At 36.3% G+C, this 8518-nt stretch overlaps 1 pseudogene; it reads left to right on the forward strand.

Annotated features, from left to right (window-relative positions):
• The window catches only part of LOC110338723, a 7938-nt pseudogene extending 7003 nt beyond the window's left edge, over positions 1-935 (forward strand).
• The last annotated feature ends 7583 nt before the right edge of the window (positions 936-8518 follow it).

Below are 8518 nucleotides of genomic sequence, written 5' to 3' on the forward strand. Positions count from 1 at the left end.
TTTTTTTTTTTTTTAAAGGCATGCACATTCTCTTTTTCTGTGTGTCTATTAATGTAATGCCTCATGATTGAAATCTGATCTTTTGAGATGGAGAGATAACTCAGCAATTAAGAGCATGTATTGCTCTTCCAGAGGATCAGAGTTCAATCCCTAGCACCCATTTTGGGTGCCTATAACTCTCACTCCAGGGAATTCAGTCCTCTGGCCTCCTTAGACACCTGCACCCAGGTTCACACACACGAAGACACAAAAACTAATAATAGTGAAGAAGAAATACCCTTCTTCATCTTAAAACAATTCATTTCTGGTTGATGCATTTGAGAGTGGATATCAGGTATATTTTGTGGTTTTGGCTCATGTATGCATTAGGTAGTCATCAGCTCAAGGCAACTGTCTTGTTCATCTCTCTACACTTCTGTCCTTTCTTGGTGATGAGCACCTTTCTAGTTCCTTTTGCCTGATCTTGGCACAATTATGTTCTTACAGCACGTTGCTGAAATGGTCAAGGAAGCTGCAGGAATGTAGGTATTGTTTTCATCTTATGAGAAAATTAGAGACATTAAACTCAACATATTGTTAACTTAGAATTTACGTAAATTATGTTGACTTTTCATCTCTGTCTTCTAAACCTGCTATCTATGATTTTATAAGTAACTTTAGAGAGGTTGAGCCCAGTGGTAAACACCTGTAGTCCTAGAACTCTGGACGTGGGAAGAAGAGACTCACAGAGCACTGTGGACTGTCATGTGGGTGCCAGGAAGCAAGCCTCAGTTTTCTGCAAGAACAGTGCTTTCTTTTTTTTTTTTTTTCCCACTGATGGCCTTTAACCAGCCTCCTTCACTAACTTCTGACATGACTCGTCTTTTGCAGGTGGGATGAAGAGTGTCGACATGGAAGATGATTCTGACAGGTCCTGCAATCCTGCTGGATCTTAATGTAGTCATAAAAGTCATTATACGGAAAGGCAGAAAGGTTCAAGGAGTGAGAAGGGAAAGAGAAGATGATATAACGGGGAACTAAGCCGGAGGAATGCGGGCAATCTGGAGAGCCTGGAAATGCGAGGACCTTGCTCCCTGCATAGTCCAGAAGGAACCCACTATGTCTGTAAAGCTCATTTGCAATTATGACCCCAAGAATGATGAAAAATATATGGGTTATTTTTAATTCAGGTAACTTCAAAAATCTTAATTGACTAATATAGCATGCAACAAAGGTAGGAAATTTGAATAAATGCAAAGTGGCTTTTTTTTTTTGTTTTGTTTTGTTTTTCGAGACAGGGTTTCTCTGTATAGCCCTGGCTGACCTGGAACTCACTTTTTAGACCAGGCTGGCCTCGAACACAGAAATCCGCCTGCCTCTGCCTCCCAAGTGCTGNGATTAAAGGCATGCGCCACCACGCCTGGCCCGCAAAGTGGCTTCTTATTTACAGATCTCTTTTGATGAGTTTGTGCTCAGATACACCCTTCACAGAGTAAATATACTGTAACTAAACACATTTAACTACTCCAGCATACCGAACATGGTAACTGGAGCTAGCTTACTTTGCATGTGCTCACAACACATTGGCTTACCGTACACCAAACACTATACATGCAAACATACACATAAACAGACATATAAATATACACATGCACACATACATAGATATACATATATGCACACATTAACATACACAAGTACACACACATAGACACATGTATACACACATGTAAATATACACATGTATCACACATAAACTATACACATACAGATATAAACATACAGATATACATACACAGAAATATATATGTACACAAACACTTAAATGTACATATGTTTACACACATAAGCATATATATGTACATGCACAAACAAAATTATCAATGTGTATACACATGAACATATACATAAACATATATACACATATACTCATTAATATATACAGACACATAAGTATTCATATCTATTTGTCAGTGTTCTATTGCTGTGCAGAGACACCATGACCATGGCAGCTTCTATAAAGAAAGGCATTTAACAGAGGCTGGCTTACAGGTTTAGTGTTTTATTCCATTATCAGCATGGTTGGGACCATGGCCACATCCAGGCAGTCATCGTGTGAATGGTGTGAGAGAGTTCTACAATCAGATCCACAGGCAGCAGAAAGAGACAATGAACCGCTGGGCCTGGCTTGAGTATCTGAGACCTCAAAGCCCACCTTCCCCCACCTCCCAACACATTTCCTCCAACAAGGCCACACTTAATTTCTCTCAAGTAGTAGCATTCCCTGATGACTGAGAATTCAAATATATGAACCTATGGGAATCATTCTTATTCAAACCACCATAATATGTAAACTATTGTATACACAAGAATGTACACACACACACATAAATATACACATGTAATATATATGCATACAAGTGAATATCCATGTATACACACATCAAATTACCTATGTCCACACAAAATTAGCCATGTACACACTTAAGTAGACATATATATATATATATGTGTATATAGTGTATATGTATACAAATAAATGTATACATATGCACAAAAACATATACAAATACACACATGTACATACAGGAACATATAAATTCATAAATATACATACATAAACATATTCACACATAAATATACAAATGTACAGACATGTACACATATGTGCACATAAGCTACATATGTAAAAACATACAAATCCACATCTACACACATGTATACACCTAACACATGTAAATAGTTGTACATGCACATAAATATACACATGTTCATGCATATTAATATATGTACACATGTGGACATATAAATAAACACATATACTCATAAAAGTTCACATGTACACATACAAATAAACACATGTACATATACAAATAAATGTGCACATATGCATACTTAAATATGTAAATATTTAAATGTGTATGCACTAATATATATGTGCACACATAATGATCATGTACACAGACATAAGTATTCATGTGTGCACACACATAAATGTGTACATGTATACAAAGAAATATACACATGTGCACACATTTACATATACATAAATATACACATGTACACATATATATGCACCTAAGTATACACATATCTACAAATGCTCACACATTAATATTCACATAAACACACACACACACACATACATACATAGGAATACTCACACAAATATGTGCATGAACACAGATAAATACAATGAACATACAATATTAAGCACATGCATGTACATATAATATACTCATGTACACAGACATAAATATCCACATGTCTACACATGTGCACAAGTAATTATACAAATATACACACATAGAAAGATATACAAGCACACAAAGGCACACACAGATTAATATATACATATGTACATATAAATATACACATTTACATATATAAACATACACATGTACACACAAATAAATACATGTACACACATAAAACTATACATATACACAAAGATAACTATATTCATGTACATATATGTCCACATAAAACATGTGTATACAAATAAGTATAAACATGCATACATACAAATGTACATATATACACATATAAATATACACATATTCAAACATATAAAGACACAGATATATAGATACACTCATATACATAGATGCACATGTACACACAAATATACACATATACACATTAATTTGCATTAATATATATGTACATGCATGAATATGCAGTGCACATTCATGTATGCATAAATATACAAATGTACATATAAATATATACATGTACCCACATAAATATACTAATCTATATCACTAACCATAAATATGTAAAAGCATAAATGTGTAAATATACACATGTGCATACTCATAAACATATACTTATATGAACACACAAACATACTCATATACACATACAAACTTATAAACATGTACACACATAAATATATTCATGTAAACACAGATAAGTATTCACATGTGCATATATATAAATATATGCATGTGCACATATAAATATATACATGTAGACAAAAATAACTATACCCATGTACATACATACACATATTATTATACATATGGACACACCTGTAAACACATAAAAATACACATTACACAAAAGAACAGATACTCAAAAACACACATTAAATATAAACCTGAAAAGGAATAAATATAAATATAAATATATACACATATGTAAATATATACTTGTATACATATAAACATACAATTTTACAAAGTATACAAATATATAGACATAGATATTCATATGTCTATACAATTAAATACACACATGTATACACATAAGCATAGATATACATATGGACACACACGTAATTATATATGTGTACACATAATATACACACATACATAAAAGCACATGCCTGTAAATATATACATGAACACATGTACAAACACATAAATTACACATGTGCACACATACAATGTATATACATAAGTATACACATGTAAACTCCTGTACACAAATTAACATAAATATATCCATGTGCATACACATTAATATACACATATACACATGTTAATATTTAAACATGTATAGGCACATAAATATGCACAGACGCATAAATATGCACCTGTGTGCACATAAAAATTCACATGCACATACATAAACATTTAGTGTAAATGTGTATGCTTATATATGTACGTTATATGTATTTACATGTGTATATTTGTGTATACTTGTGTCCATTTATGTGTTTTTCTATGTGTATATTTTATGTGTGTACATCTGTATGTTTATGTTTGTATGTATACATGTGAATGTTTGTGTGTGTACACTTGTATATGCTAATGTGTGTACATATGTATATCTATATGTGTGCACATGTGTATATTTATATCTCTGTTTATGTGTATGCTTGCGTGTATAGTGTTTGGTGACTTTTCCTATGGTAAGCTAATGTGAGCACATGCAAAGTAAGCTAGATCCAATTACAATGTTCAGTAATGTTCAGTATGTTGGAGTAGTTAAATGTGTTTAGTTACAGTATATTCATTCTGTGAAGGTTGTAACTGAGCACAACCTCATCAAAAGCTAAAGAGATTGGTAAATAAGAAGTCACTTTGCATTTATTCAGTTTTTCTATCTTTGTTGCATGCTATATTAGTCTATTAAGAATTAAAAATAACCCATATATATTTCATTATTCTTGGGGTTATAATTGCAAATGAGCTTTAGAGACTAAAATCAAGGCATTGACATAGTGGGTTCCTTCTGGAATATGCAGGAAGAACCTATGTCCTTGCATTTCCAGTCTCTACGAGTTGCTCACATTCCTCGGGTTTAGTTCCACATTTTATCATCTTCTCTTTCCATTCTTCTATCCTGCTTTCACCTTCTCACTCCCTGAACCTTTCTGCCTCTCTCTATAACGACTTTTAAGGTTACATTACCATGATTACCTAGACTAATCTTTCATTGCAGATGGAGCTCTTCATCCTACTTGCAAAAGAAATGTGTTGTAAGAAGTTAGTGAAGGAGGCTGGCGAGAACCATCAGTGTTAATAGCCTTACTGTTAGTTTGTGGAGAGCAACGAATAGCCTTGGCAATAGCCTGGGTTGTTCCCATGGGACCCCTTTGGCAAACACGTTGATTAGACGTAACTGATTCCCAGAACTGGAGGCTTCATTTGGTGACACGAGATGGCAAGTTGGGTTTCTGTTTCTCCTGTTATTGTCAGTTCTATTTAGATATCACATATATATATGAATATTAGGATGATTTTGCTGTGTCAGCTCCCTATATGACCCCTCAAGTGGCCCTTCATTTTAGCTGTTCCACCCATATCTTCTCCATTACTCTACTTTTCCTTCTCATCTTCATTCCAGTCACTTATAACTACCTATTCTTTTTTTCATTTCTAGGGAGAGCCATTCCTCCCTTCAGTCCTGTATCTATGCATAATCTCTGTGATTATATGTTTATTAAAATAGTAGCTATACCACCTTTGGCATATACTCAAAGAACTCTATACCCTATTCCAGAGATACTTGCTCAGTCATGTTCATTGATGCTCTATTCCTCATGGCCAGAAATTAGAAACATCCTAGATATCCATCAATGGATGAATAATGAAAATGTGGTACATTCATACAAATATTACTCAGCTGTTTAAAAAGTTCATGAAACTATGGAAGGAGCAGGAAAATTGATGGAACTAGGATAAAAATCATCTTAAGATATAACCCAATCCCCCAAAGACAAATACAGCATGCATTCTTTCAGCTTCTTTCCTTCCCGTTTGTATCTACTTGATCTCTTGGGTCGAGCTAAGACTTTAAGTACTATATTGAGTAAGTGTGCAAAGACTGGACACCTTGTCTCGTTCCTGATGTTAGTGGAAATACTTGGAGTTTCTCTCCATTTAGGTTGATTCTGACTGTGGGCTTGCTGTATACTGCCTTTATTATGTTAAGGTATGGTACATGTATCTCTCTAGTCACTCCAGGAATTTCATAAAAAAAAAAATCATACCATGTCTGTCAAAGGATTTTCTGCGACTAATGAGATGTTCATGTGGCTTTGTCTTTCTGTCTTTTTTTTTTTTGGTTTTTTCGAGACAGGGTTTCTCTGTATAGCCCTGGCTGTCCTGGAACTCACTTGGTAGACCAGGCTGGCCTCGAACTCAGAAATCCGCCTGCCTCTACCTCCCGAGTGCTGGGATTAAAGGCCTGCGCCACCAGGCCCGGCCTTTCTGTCTTTTTATATTGTGGATTACACTTATCAATTCACATACTGAACCATCATTGAATCTCTGGGATGAAGCCTATTTGATCACGGTGGATGGTTTTGTTTTTGTTTTTGTTTTATTTTTAAATGTTTTTGTTTATTTTGTTTTCAAGTATTTTATTGTGAAATTTTGCATCTATGTTAATAAGGAAAATTGGTCTGTATGTTTCTTTGTTAGGTCTTTATGTGGTTTATCAGGATAACTATGGTCTGGTAAAAGAATTGTACAATGTTCCTTCTGTTTCCATTTTTGTGGGGTAATTTGATAAGGACTGGCATTAATTCTTCTTTGAAAGTCTGGTTGACTTCTTCACAAAACCTATCTCGCCTTAGGCTGGTTTTGGTTGGGAGACTCATAATTACTGCTCGCATTTCACTAAGGATTATAAGACTGTTTAAATTGCTTGATTGATCTTGATCTAACATTCTTAGGTGGAATATACTAAGAAAATTACCCATTTCCTTTAGGTTTTCCAGTTTGATGGAGTATACAGGTTTTTAAAGCATGTCTGTATGATCATTTTGGTTTTCCTTTGTATCTGTTGCTATATTCTCTTCTGGTCCCTAATTTAGTTAATTTGGCTAAAGGTTTGTAAGTCTCATTGATTTTTCTCAAAAAACCAACTAGTTGTTTCATCAATTCTTTATAAATATTTTTCTTATTTGCTTCTATTTTTATTGATATCAGCCCCGAGTTTGAATATTTCTTGTCATCTACTCCTTTTGAATGTTATTACCTCTGTTCTAGAACTTTCAGGTGTGCCCCTATTTACTAATGCAACATATCTCCAACTCGCCCCCCCCCCCATCCTTTCTTCCCAGTTCCACCCTCACAAAATCTCTCCCTCTTTTATCACTTCTCCTTCTCATAGGGGAAGGGGAAGTTTCCCATGGGTACCAACTGGTCCGGCACATCAAGTTACAACAGACCAAAGCGCATCCTCTCCCACTGAGACCAGAAAAGGCAGCCCACCTAAGAGAAAGGGACCCAATGACAGACAACAGAGTCAGAGATAACCCCTGCTCCAATAATTAGGGGACACACATGAGGACAAAGCTGAACATATACTACAAATGTGTAGGAGGCCTAGGTCCAGCCTGTGTATGTTCTTTGGTGGGTGGTTCAGTCTTGTGAGCCCCCATGGGCTTAGGTGAGCTGACTTTGTAGGTCTTCTCATGGTTTTCTTGACCCCTATGCCTCATTCATTCCTGTCCCCCAATCTTCCACAAGACTCCTACAGCTCTGATGTTCAGCTGCCGTTCTCTACATCTGTTTCCATCAGCTGCTGGATGAAGCCTCTCAGAAGCCTCCTGACTGCAAGCATCGATGAGTATCATTTACAGCGTCAGGGGTTGACTCTCTCCCGTGAGATGGGTCTCAAGTTGGGCCAGTCATTCACCGGTTGCCCATTCCCTCTTTGGGGTTGAAGGTTCTGTAGGTAGGTTGGTGTCCTCCTCCCTCCAGTGGAAATCCAGCCTGGCTACAGGTGGTGGCCACTTCAGTCTCCATATGCCTAGTTGCTAGGAGTCTCAGCTAGGGTCGCCCTGGACTCTGAGGAGCCTCTCTTATCCGAGGTCTCCAGCTGGTCCCAGAGATGCCCCTCCTACTGATTTCCTTTCTCTATTCCAGCCCTTCCAGCGCTTCACCCCTACCCACTCTCCCATCATCTGATTCCCACCTTTCCCCTCTCCCACATAGTTCCCTCTCTCCATCCACCTCTGTTGTTTATTTTATTTCCCCTTCTGAGTGAGATTCAAGCATCCTCCCTTGAGCCCTCATTGTTACTTAGCTTCTTTGGGTCTGTGGATTGTAGCATGGTTATGCTGTACTTTATGGCTAAT

The sequence above is a fragment of the Mus pahari genome, chromosome 22 (assembly GCF_900095145.1).
Source record: "Mus pahari chromosome 22, PAHARI_EIJ_v1.1, whole genome shotgun sequence".
NCBI lineage: Eukaryota > Metazoa > Chordata > Mammalia > Rodentia > Muridae > Mus > Mus pahari.